Source organism: Equus asinus, chromosome 6, assembly GCF_041296235.1.
Source record: "Equus asinus isolate D_3611 breed Donkey chromosome 6, EquAss-T2T_v2, whole genome shotgun sequence".
Taxonomy (NCBI): Eukaryota; Metazoa; Chordata; class Mammalia; order Perissodactyla; family Equidae; genus Equus; species Equus asinus.
This window is the reverse complement of record NC_091795.1, coordinates 21,295,285-21,307,704: the sequence shown is the minus strand read 5'-3', so window position 1 is coordinate 21,307,704 and position 12,420 is coordinate 21,295,285. Positions and strand designations below refer to the sequence as shown.

At 44.4% G+C, this 12,420-nt stretch overlaps 1 protein-coding gene across 1 annotated transcript in view; it reads right to left on the bottom strand.

Annotated features, from left to right (window-relative positions):
- PSD4 (pleckstrin and Sec7 domain containing 4) overlaps window positions 1-2,485 on the bottom strand; it is a 35,062-nt gene extending 32,577 nt beyond the window's left edge. The window contains exon 1 of the mRNA XM_070511780.1: window positions 2,195-2,485. The gene's annotated coding sequence lies outside the window, so the exon portion shown is untranslated. The remainder of the gene's footprint in view (window positions 1-2,194) is intronic.
- Between the last annotated feature and the right edge of the window lie 9,935 nt (window positions 2,486-12,420).

Below are 12,420 nucleotides of genomic sequence, written 5' to 3'. Positions count from 1 at the left end.
TGTTCTGACGGATGCTGGGGTGAGTAAGAATAGCCAGTGATACTTCCCCCGCCAAGAGAGGCGCTCTGCATCTCTGGTGATCACCTGTCCCCCTCCATGGTGGAGACCACCAGGCCTGACCAGGAGTTTGCTTGGGAGCATGTAAATCTCCCTGCCACGGCAGCTGGGGGCATCACCTACTTTCCTTTCTCTGGTCATCAGGCTGAGTCCTGCCCCTGCCTGTTCCCCCAGCAGGTTGAGCATGTGCCTCCTTCATGCCTGGGGCCCTTTGCACTTGCTGTTCCCTCTGTCTGGAATGTTCCACCCCTACATCGTCACATGACTGTGTCTTATCTAGGCTCGGCCTGTCCTGACCACTCTACTGAACACAGCAGGTCCCATCACCTGCTAACCCCTGGCTTGGCTTGTCGTCATAGCATTCACCCACCATGAGTTAAAAGTGCTGTTACTGTTGTTTATTGTCCATTTCTTCCCACCAGAAAATAAGCGCTGTGAGGGGAAGGACTGTCTTGTTTACTGATGTATCCATGACACCTGGAATACTACCTACAATTTATGGGCCCTCAACAAGTATTTGTTGAATGAATAAACAAATGAACAAGTGACCCAACACAGCACGTTTTCTGGGGAAGCTTAAATCTCTGACTTAGATTTAAGCTTCCCAACAAGAAATATACTCTCAAGATTCCACAGAGGCGCTACCCACCCCATGTCCACTGCTCACTGATCCCCTGTAGGCAGCTCATGAGTCCCTGCTTGTAGTAACAGAGGACATCCTATCCCATGCCCCCAGAGTTTTAGGGCTGGAAAATGGTACCATTTCCCCCCCCCTCATTTAGAAAGATGCTTGCTACCTTTTCTAGCTCAAGGCCAATTTCTCTTATTTATTTCACGGTCATGCCCATCATCACCCTGTTCTGTTTTCTTTTTTTTTTAACAGCACTTATCACTCTCCGACATACTGTAATCCATCTGCTTACTTGCTTATTCTCTCTCTCCTACAACTCAGATGTAAGCGAGAGCTGTTGAAGTCTCAGTGCCCACATGCCTGATTAGCAGCTAGCACTAGATAAATATTTGTTGAATGAATGAATGACTTTTCTTCATACTCCCCACAGAGAGGAAATATCACATCTGGAAGAAAAGAATCACTCAGTACCATCCGCTGTCTAAACTTGACCTGGGTGTGTTTCTCATGTAGAGGGGCTCATCGACATCCAATTAGTTGCTAATTACATTCAATCATCTCTGAGTCCGGGAAGGGCTAATGGAACCTAGGGGCTAACGGAACCTAATGAGGTTCAACGGCAGGTGGAGCCCCCAGGTGCCCAGGCCTTCACTTTCATACTGGCCTTCTGACCTCGACATGCAGGCCGTGGACACAGGGGTCGGGATGAGTGCCTGACCAGAGCAGCAAAATCCAACTCGCAGCCTAGAAAAAGCCAACGAAGAACTCACATTCCCAGTCCGTCGTCCTTCTGAAAGAACAGGCTAGACTCAATCCTAGGGCCAGAAAGGAATCCTAGAGGGGATGTGAGTTTGTCAGCTGAGCAGACACTGTTTACCTTCCCAGGAATCTCGGATGCTTTCTGGCCAGACACACCCAGAAAGGCCAAGCAGGGAGAGGGGCCGGCATCCAAGGGGATGGGGAAGAGCTGGGTTCTCCTCCATCCCATCCTGCAGCCAGCCTGCCAGGCCGGCCAGCTCCCATCAAGCAGGAACCCGCAGGGAGGAGGGCCCAGCCTGGCCATGGGCGTCAGGAGCCACTGAGGCACAGGGCAATGGGAGATAAGGAGTGAAGCCCTCTGTGTCGCCCAGTTCCAACACTGGATGGCTTTAAGCGCTGTCCCTGCTTTCCAGTGGGGCTTGGAGCCCAGATGCACCCGGCCTGGCTGGAGGAGCCTGTGGAGCCAGCTCACCCCAGGCCGGGCTGACTCTCCCAGTGGGGCACAGCCGAGCGTCCCCTTGCTGTCCCAGTTCCCGCCGCCCGATAAGACTGGATTCCCAGGGACTCCACTCGCTCTCCACCCTCCTGCAGCCTCTTCCCGGCTCACGCCCCCTTGCCCTCAGCGTCCAGGCCCCACAGCCCCCGCGTGCATGCCACCGGCTCAGCGCGCCCTGTGCACAGCACGCAGTCCCCGTCGAGGGCGGCGGCGGGGGCGCCCCCAGCCCGGCCCCTCCCACGTGCCCTTACCCATTTCCCGCCGGGCTCCTGCTGCGGCCTCTCGCCGGCCCGGGCGCCCTGTGGCGCGGTGCCCAGGCGCGGCCCGGGCCGGCGAGGGCTGCGGGGCGGCGGCTGCGCGGGGGCCGGCCCGTCCAGCGCGGGCACTCGCAGGAGGGACTGGGTTTCCGGGAGGGAGGGCGGCGGGCGGCGGCCGCGGGCCCGGCGGCGCGGGGCGGGGCGGGGCGGGCTGGGGGCGAAGCCGTCCGACTGGTCGGACCGCGCGGCGGGGGCTGGGCCGCCGGTAGGGCGGGCGCCTCCTGCACACCCGCGCCGCCGCCGCCCTGCCCTCTCGCAGCCGAGCCGCCGGCCCTCCAGACCCCGCTGGTTTATTTCCCCAGCGCAGAAACCGGAAACTGAGGCTAGACCCAGCTATGTGCACATTTTGAGAAGGGTCATAATTTGGAGTTCCTACAAACCCATTATTTGCTATTTATCTCATGAGCACAAGAAAAAGATTGCATTATTTGAGTTCAGAATTTCCGCTGTCTGCGTGTCGACTTACGGTGAACTTTCGACAGCTGGTTTGGGAATTGGCGGCATGGTGGCAAATAGTTGTGTTTTGAAATTTGAACATAGTTTAGCTGACACATCCCAGACATAGCTTGTCAATGGCAAAAAACTCTTATTTTTCAATATCCCACTTGATGGAACTCTCTGGTTTCTATTTCTGTAACTATGTAAGGCACCATATGTGAAAAATGTGAATTAAGTGATGCCAAATTTCTAAAATATCCAGTAAGAGTTCAGCTTCCTTAGAGATTGACAACCTGGAGAATTCCATCTCTTTATCTGATGCTGCCTAAAATGGAGCTGACCAGGCCCTCTACAAACAAGAGCTACAGCTAATATTTCTTGTTAACTATGTGCCGGGCACTAAGCTCTCTATCAATCTTAACACGTTTAATCCTCACAAAAAACCTGTGAGGTAGGAAGCTTTCCATATAATGAGGAAACTGAGGCACAGAGAGGTTAAGTAACCTGACCAAGGCTACACAGTCAGTCAGGACCCAGAAGCCATGCTTTACATGACCATACAACACTTCTGCTTTGTCTTCTTTAGATGGGGCCCTAATGCTAGGTGAGCAACCCTGTAACTTATTAATGGCACTGACTAGGCACTATGGGATAGAAGCTTGAACTAAATACTCCAAAAGTTTGCAGCCTAGCAGGGGAGCTAAGTGGTTTTTTGTGATGTAAACTGGTGCTGGGCCCGGTAGGCGGGGGGTAGGAGGGGTGCTGCCTGAGGGAAAGACTCTGGGGAAGGAGGGAGCCACAAAGAGGAGAGGCCCAACATCTGCATACAAACTCCCCCCAAATCCTTGGCCGACTCTTGAATGAACACGCATGGGGCAAGGATCCAACTAACCCAAAGGAAAACAACCGCTGAACAGAGATTCGAGCAGCTCATTGCCTGCTGCTGGGGATTTGGAGTTCCAATCCTGCCATCTTGGGGGGCTTGGTGAACACTTTGGACTCTCCATTGAAACCCAGAATGGCCACACTTAAGGGGTAAAGCGTATATCCCAGGATAAATGATTCCCCCTAGGATTAGGGACAAAACCAAAAGAAATCCATCCAAAGTCTAAAACCAAACCTCCGAAAAAGCAAGGTGAACGCCTAGTGATTTAACATCCTTCTAGAACAAAATTTGACGCTCTTCAGAGGCAAATAAGAGAATCCAGAGTGTCTACACTGTATCATTCACAATGTCCGCTGAACAACAAACAAATGTTTAGACATTCAAAGAAACAAAAAATGTGCCATAGTCAAGAGGGAAAACAACCGGTCAATTAAAATAGATCCACTAAAAGGAAAAAACTTTCAAATTAAAGCAAAATTGTTTTCCTCTACACTCTAGAGTCTTCTGACACTAAATGTATAGGTTTTCTCCTGCTATTAAGTAATTCTCCAACTCTCCAGACACCAACTGAGTGTCCTACAATGGAATTATGATACCACCCAGAGTTAGCACAGACCCCACAAGGTAAGGGCTCAGTCCCACAAGACTGCCCCACACTTCAGATGCCAACCTGTACTTCTGACCTACTGCCTATAAATCGAGGGCTCCGGGGACCCCTTCCTCAGGTGTGATAATTTGCTAGAACAGCTCACAGAACTCAGGAATGTGCTTTACTTACTATTACTAGTTTATTAGAAAGGTTATAACTCAGGAACAACCAAGTGAAAGAGATGCATAAGGCAAGGATAGAGAAGGGGTGTGGAGCTTCCATAACGTCTCCGGGCACACAACCCTCCTGGTACGTGGATGCCTTCACAAACCAGAAGCTCACCAAACCCTGTTGTTTAGGGTTTTTATGGAGGTTCCATTATGTAGGCATGATTGATTAAATCATTGGCCATTGGTGATTGAACTCAGTCTCCAGGCCCTCCCCCCTCCCCAGAGAGGGACTGAAAGTTCCAACTGTGTCACATGATTGGTTCCCTTGGCAACCAGCACCCATCTCTAGGAGCTTTCCAAAAGGCCCCCTTTACGTAAACTCAAATGTTGTTGAAATGGGCTGGTTATGAATAACAAAAGACGTTCCTTTCACCTTTAAGGCTACAGAGCTATTTCAGGAACTAGAGACAAAAAAAACAAATATTATAGCAAAAGATGCTCCTATGACCGCTATCATTCAGGAAATTACAAGGATTTTTTAGGAGCTGTGTCAGGAACCGGGTGCAAAGACCAAATATATACTTCTTATATCACAATATCACACCTATGGACAAATAAGATGATGGAATCAGAGGATAAGGAATTAAAAATGAAAACTATGATAAAGATGCTAAAGAACCTACAGCAAAATATGGGTATGGGGGAAGAAATAGGGAATTTCAGCAGAAATATGATCACCATTATTTTTAAAATAAACACCCAAATGAAGTATAAATAAATCTGCTCCAGGGAGGGGAGCATCTCTCTCTTTATTACCTAGAATGAAGAGACACCTCAGTCTTTCCCTGCCAGAGGAGAAATGGACGAGGTTGTCAGCTTCCCTTATGTAAGATAAGGGCCTCCCAATACTGGGGTTCCTCTGCTATAAGGTGGCCCACTGTCTGTGCAGGCAGCATCCGTCCCTCATCATGTCACCCTGTGGGAATTGGTGTAGAGGAAGCTATGCAACAATGTTACTCTGCTATTGCTATGAGTCATGGACTATTTCTTATATTCTGCCAGTACCTATGAAAACCGTGACAGGCTAACTCACTGGCGTGCAAGCAGAGTAAAATCAAATCTCAGATCCCTTCACAGTTCCTGACTTAACAAAGATAAAGAAAAAAAGCTTATAAGGAACCAGGGGAAAAATACACATTGCATACAGGGATCTAATGATAGGAATGATGGCTAACTTCTCATCAGAAACATGGTAGGCCAGAACACAATGGAACATCAATTTAAAGTGCTAAAGACAAAAGAGCTATCAACCTACAGTTCTGTATCCTGTTAAAAACGTATTTTAACTAGAAAGCCAAATAAAGATGTTTTCAAGTGAACAAAATCTGAGACTTTTTGCTGCCAACAGACACAGACTACAAGAAAAGTGAAGAAATTCTTCAGGATGAAGGAAATGTTACAAGATAAAAACTAGAGGGCCCTGAGGCCTAATGGTTAAGTTTGGTGTGCTCCACTTCAGCAGCCCAGGTTCAGTTCCTAGGCGCGGACCTACACACTTGTCAGCAGCCGTGCTGTGGCAGTGACCCACATACAAAATAGAGGAAGATTGGCACAGATATTAGCTCACGGGCAAAAAGGAAAAAGAGGAAGATAGGCAACAGATGTTAGCTCAGGGCAAATCTTTCTCAGCAGAAAAAAAAAAAGATGAAAATTAGAATCTACAGAAAGAAACAAAGAGAACTGGAAATGATAAATATATGGGTAAATATAAAAAGATTATTTTCTTTCTTGTATTACAGTCATGCCCCACTTAATGAGGGGGCTATGTTCGGAGAAATGTGTTGTTAGGTGATTTCTATGCTGTGAGAAAATCATAGAGTGTACTTGCACAAACCTATATGGTCTAGCCTACTACACACCTAGGTTATATGGTACTAATTTGTGGGACCACTGTCTTATATGCGGTCCATCATTGATTGACAAGATGTTATGCAGCACATGACTGTAAATGATTTAGAAGTCAACTGACAATTTAAATAAAAAACAATAATGTATCAGGGGACTTATAACACATGTAGAAGTGAGGTATGTGACAAGAAAAGCACAAAGCACAGGAGAGAAATGTTGTGAGGTTCTTCTATGTGAAGATTTATAATATTAACTCAGAGTGATAGCCAGTATAGGATATAATAATAATTACTAGAAAAAAAAGAAGTCAGGAAAGTAAGAAAAAAACGAAAAACAGAGGGGACACATATAAAACAAATAGCAAGATTGAAAAATTATCAATAATTACATTAAACACTCTGACTAAAAGGCACAGCTTGTCAAAATGGCTAAGAAATGAAGACCCAACTACACATTTAGAAGAAACACACTTTAAATATAAAAACACAGAGGGGTTGAAAGTAAAAGGGTGGAAAAAAATATCCTATGTAAACACCAAACCTGAGAACACTTGGTGTGGCTATATTAATTTTGGACAAAGTAGACTTCAATACAAGGAGTATTCCTGAAATAAAAAGTGCCATTTTATAACGATAAAAGGATCAACTCATCAAGAAGACAATCCTAAACTTTTATGAATCTAACAACAGAACTTCCAGAAACATCAAGCAAAAATTGACAGAACCAATGTGAGAAGTATAAAATCCACAATCATAGTTGAAAGTTTTAACACTCCTCTCTCAGTAATTAATAAAAATACATACAAAATCAATACATACATACATACAAAATCAATACGTACATATGTACAAAATCAATACGTACATACGTACAAAATCAATACATACATACAAAATCAGTAAGGGTATAGAAGACTTAAACATTATCATTCATCATTTTTTTTCCTTTGAGGAAGATTAGCCCTGAGCTAACATCCGTGGCCAATCCTCCTATTTTTGCTGAGGAAGATTGGCCCTGAGTTAACATCCATGGCCAATCCTCCTTTTTTTGCTGAGGAAGATTGGCCCTGAGTTAACATCTGTGCCCATCTTCCTCTATTTTTTATATGTGGGACGCCTGCCACAGCATGGCTTGATAAGCGGTGTTTAGTCTATGCCCAGGATCCAAACCGGTGAACCCCGGGTCGCCGAAGTGGAATGTGCCAATTTAACTGTTAGGCCACCTGGCCAGCCCCCAATCACTTGTCTTTACCAAACTGACATTATAGAATATTGTACCACCAACAGTGGAATACATGTCCTTTCAAGGGCACATGGAACATAACCAAGACTGACTATATAGACTGACTATAAAACAATCTCTAGATTTCAATGGGTTGAAATCATATAGATCATATCTTCTCAATCACAATGGAATTAAATTAGGAATCAACAACAGTATCTTATCTAGAAGATGCCCAAATATTTGGAAATGAACCAATATACTTCTAAATAACCCACGGGTCAAAGAAGAAATCAGAAGGAAAATTAGGAAATGCTTCAAACTGAAATGGCATAAAGATAGATTAAGTAGATCAAAGTAACAAAATTCAAGTGTCCAAATATAGATCCACACATTCATGGTCAATTGGCATCTATTTGACAAAGGTATCAAAGTAATTCAACGGAGAAAGGAAAGTCTTTCTACAAATGGTTCTGGAACACGTAGAAATCTGCATGGTAAAAAATGACATATTTCTCTATAAAGAAATCTTTCAACTGAGTGACAAAGAGACAAGTAAAAAAAGGGCAAAGAATCTGAATAGACATTACTCCAAATAAGATACACAAATGACCAATAAGCATATGAAAAGCTGCTCAACATCATTAGCTATCAGAGAAATGCAAATCAAAACCACAATAAGATACTACTTCACACCCATGCGGCTGGCTGTAATAAAAAAAATAATAGCGAGGATGGTGTGGGTATAGAGAAATTGGAATCCTCATGCACTGTGGGTGGGATTGTAAAATGATCTAGCAGCTTTGGAAAACAGTTTGGCAGCTCCTCAAAGGTTAAACCCAGAAGTACCACAAGACCTAGCAATGACACTTTTTTGGTATATACCAAGAGAAATGACAATACATGTCCACATGAAAATTTGTACATGAATGTTCATAGGAGCCTTTTTCACGATAGCCCAAAGTGGAAACAACCCAGATGTCCGTTAACTGATGAATGAATAAATAAAAGGTAGTATATCCAAACAATGGAATATTATTCATATCATACTGATATATGATACTATGATATGGATTAACTTTGAAAACATGCTAAGTGAAAGAACTCAGTGACAAAAGACCTCATAGTGCATGACTTCATTTAAATAAAATGTCTGGAATAGGCAAATCTATAGAGACGGAAAGTAAATTACAGGTTGCCTAGGACTGGAGGAAAGGAGTAATGGGGAGTGACTGCTAAAAGATATAGGCTTTCTTTTTGGGGTGATGAAATTGATTGTAGTGATGGTTGCATGACTCTACGAACATACTTGTATTAGTCAAGGTTCTCCAGAGAAATAGAACCAAGAGGGTATATACAGATAGACTTGAGGAGATTTTTTTTTATAGGAATTGGCTCATGATCTGCCATCTGGTCCTTCAAGAAAGTCAGTAGCGTAAGTTCCAAAGGCCTGAGAACCAGCAGAGCCGATGTCCATGGGCAGGCAAAGATGGATGTCCCAGGTCAAGCAGAGAGAGCAAATTAGCCCTTCCTCAGCCTTTTCGTTCTATTCAGGCCCTCAGTGGATTGGATCACGTCCACGGGCGTTGGCGAGGACCATCTTCTTCACTTAGTCTACTGATTCAAGTGCTCATCTCTTCCAGAGACGCCTTCATAGACACGCCCCAAAATAATGTTTTCCCAGCAATCTTAGCCCAGTCAAGTTGACACATAAAATTAATCATCATAATACTAAAAACCACTGGATTGTGCACTTTAAATGGGTGAATTGTATGGCATGTGAAATCTCAATAAAGCTGTTACCAAAGAAAAAAAAAAGACCTTTGTACCTTACCTCACATCACACATAAAGATTAACTCAAAATGGATCATGGACCTAAATATAAAAACTAAAACTATAAAATATCTGGAAGAAAACAAGAGGAAGTCTTTGTAATTTTGAGAGACGCAAAGGTTTCTTACAGCTTGATAAAAAGAATGGATAAATCGAATTTTGTTAAAAAGTTTTAAAATTCTGTTCATCAAAATACCCAGTTAGGAAAACAAATAGACAATCCCCAGATTGGAAGAAAATATTCGCAAGACGTATGTCTGACAAAAGAATCATATCCAGGTTATATTCAACTGTTACAAATCAATAATAAAAAGACAACCACTCAACTAAATTAATGGCCAAAAGACTTTACAATAAAAGGTCAACAAATGGCCAATAAGCACATAAAAAGATGCTCAAATCATTAGCGCAAAATAAAACTACAAGATACCACATCACCCCCACAAGAATGGCTAAAATTTAAACACTGATAATACCAAACGTTGGCAAAGAAATGGAGCAACTGTTGTCCCCCAACTTTGCTGATGTAAAATGCTGCGCTTTGGAAAGCAATTTGACAGTTTCTTGTAAAATTACGCGTGCACCCACCATTTAACCCAGACATGCCTCTCCTGACTATTTACCCAAGAGAACTGAAAATGAAAGTCCACGAGAAAACTTGTACACAAAAATTTTACAGTGCTTTATTTATCATATACAAAAACTGGAAATAACTCCAAAAGTCCATGGATAAACAGTTGTGATTTATTCATGAATTGGAACACTACTCAGCAACAGAAAGAAACAACCTACTAATTTCTCACAACAACGTGGATGAATCTCAAAAACATTATATTGAAAGAAAGGCGCCAAATAAAAGAGAGTATGTCCTGTATGATCCCATGTATAGGAAGTTGTAAGGAGGGCACAACTAATTTATGGGGATAGAAATCAGAACAGTGTTACCTGTTGGGTCGGGGGAAATGATTAGAAAGAGACATACAAGAATTTCCAGGAGTTATGGAAACGTCCTGCACTCACGGACTGAACATTTAAAAGTTGTGCATGATATCATTTGTAAATTATACCTCAATAAAAGGTGCTAATCAAATTCTTTTACCTTGTAGCTTAAAATCCTTTAATGGTTCTTGATTGCTCAGAACCTAAACTCCCTCCCATACCTTACAAGGCCATGACTGGTCTGCCCTCTCTATATGGACGTGATCTAGATAACCAAACCAATTTATATTAAGAGAAAGAAAAAAAGTGTCACCTGATTTTAATGCTACAGGTTTCATCTGAAACCATCTAGGGGGAAGGTTATAATTTACAATTATAATAAATATAATTTTATTCTACGGCTCCTGCGTTAACTGGGGAAAGGGGGTTGAGGAGCGTGGTGGGGATGGTGACAGGAAGTAAAGCAATTCCACAGACCTGTGTTGCGAGGCTCCTAGGGAAAATTCCTTCTTCCAGAGACGGCACGGAGGAGGAGAAACACCCAGCTCCGAGGCAGAGGGAAGTCAGAGCTCCGACTAATCCTTGGTCCCAACCTCATTCAAACTTGGTGTGGATGGTTGAACGGCAAACTGCCATTTCAGAGCAGCAAGCAATTTTGTCACAAGAAAGATGAGCACTTGGAAAGGCCTTCGGGGCAGGAGATCCTTTTTTCTGGGCAAAGAATGGGGACCTTTGATGATGCATTTGCAAAGCAAAACCTCCCTCCAAAAAGGAGGAGGCCGGCCCAGTGGCGCAGCGGTTAAGTGGGCACATTCCGCTTGGGTGACCCGGGGTTTGCCGGTTCGGATCCCGGGTGCTGTGCCATGTTGTGGTAGGCGTCCCACACAGAAAGTAAAGGAAGATGGGCACGGATGTGAGCTCAGGGCCAGTCTTCCTCAGAAAAAAGAGGAGGATTGGCAGCAGTTAGCTCAGGGCTAATCTTCCTCAAAAAAAAAACAAAAATTAAAAAAAACAAAAACAAAAAGGAGGTGCTAGGGAGTTGTCCTGTGGACCATGTGAAGAGAGACAAGGAGCTGCATCTCTGAACACAACTTCCTTATGTTTCTTTTCTAAATCAGGATTGGACTTAGCTGTGCCTGCAAAATGTTGCCTCTTCTTGGGAATATGTGTCTTGTTGAAACAAATGATCACAGACCAAGTTTTTCACTAGGGACCTGAGGGCAGCCTTGAGTGCTATTTGGGGACACAAATGCCACCTAGTGGTACCAGAGCTGGGGCAACAGATTCTCTTTCCTTCTCTTGCAACCCACCTGGGCGCCTTGAGAACTGCAGGCTCTGGGATTTTCTGGAGAGATTGCCTACGGTGCAGACATTGACAAAGCAGAAGGAGAGGAAGGAAGTGCTGGAAGATTTGGGGTGAAGGTTCTAACAGACGAGAGTGAGGTACCCTCACTGGGTCATCCCAGAAATACTGGGTGGGGGTGTCTTCACATCAGGGGGCAGTGAGGGGCTTAAGGGGAAGCTGGATCAGGACGAGGAGCCTCAGATGGTGTGATCTGCTTTGCTTCTGCAGGCAGGAGACGTCTGGAGACACTGGGTTACAACATTATTAAAACAGTCTTTAAAGAGAGCTTTTGTACAGAGTTCCTTTACGTATGTTATTTAATTGTCAAAACAGCCCTGAGAAGTATTACGATCTTGGTTTTCCAAATGAATAAAATGAGCTTTGGGAAGCTTAGGTAGCTCATTCAAAACCACCCAGCTACTAAATGGTGGGGCTGAAGCTCACTCCTGGGCCTTATGAGTTCGCAGCAGAGATTTCCATTGTTACGCCACCCTCTCCACCTCAAGACGTCCCTCTGGACCCCAGCTCTCTCTGCCGCTGGCTCCGCTTACCCCTGCTCACTGCAGCGCGTGTTCTTGGTTGAGTGTCTCAGAAGGGGATAAAAAACATATACCTGCACCAGGGGCTTTGCTCTGGTCTGAAAGGGACGGAAGCTCTGCCCAAGAATTTGATATAAAGGATAACCATGAATTTAAAGTTGGGCCCTGTGCTCAGGGAAGCACTTTGGTCTGTGTTTGGGTATGCAGAGGTAAGCCCTGGACCTCCTTAGGGAGGGGGGAGGACAGGAGATGGGAGCACCTTCACAGAAGACCGCAACAGAAATAGGGGCA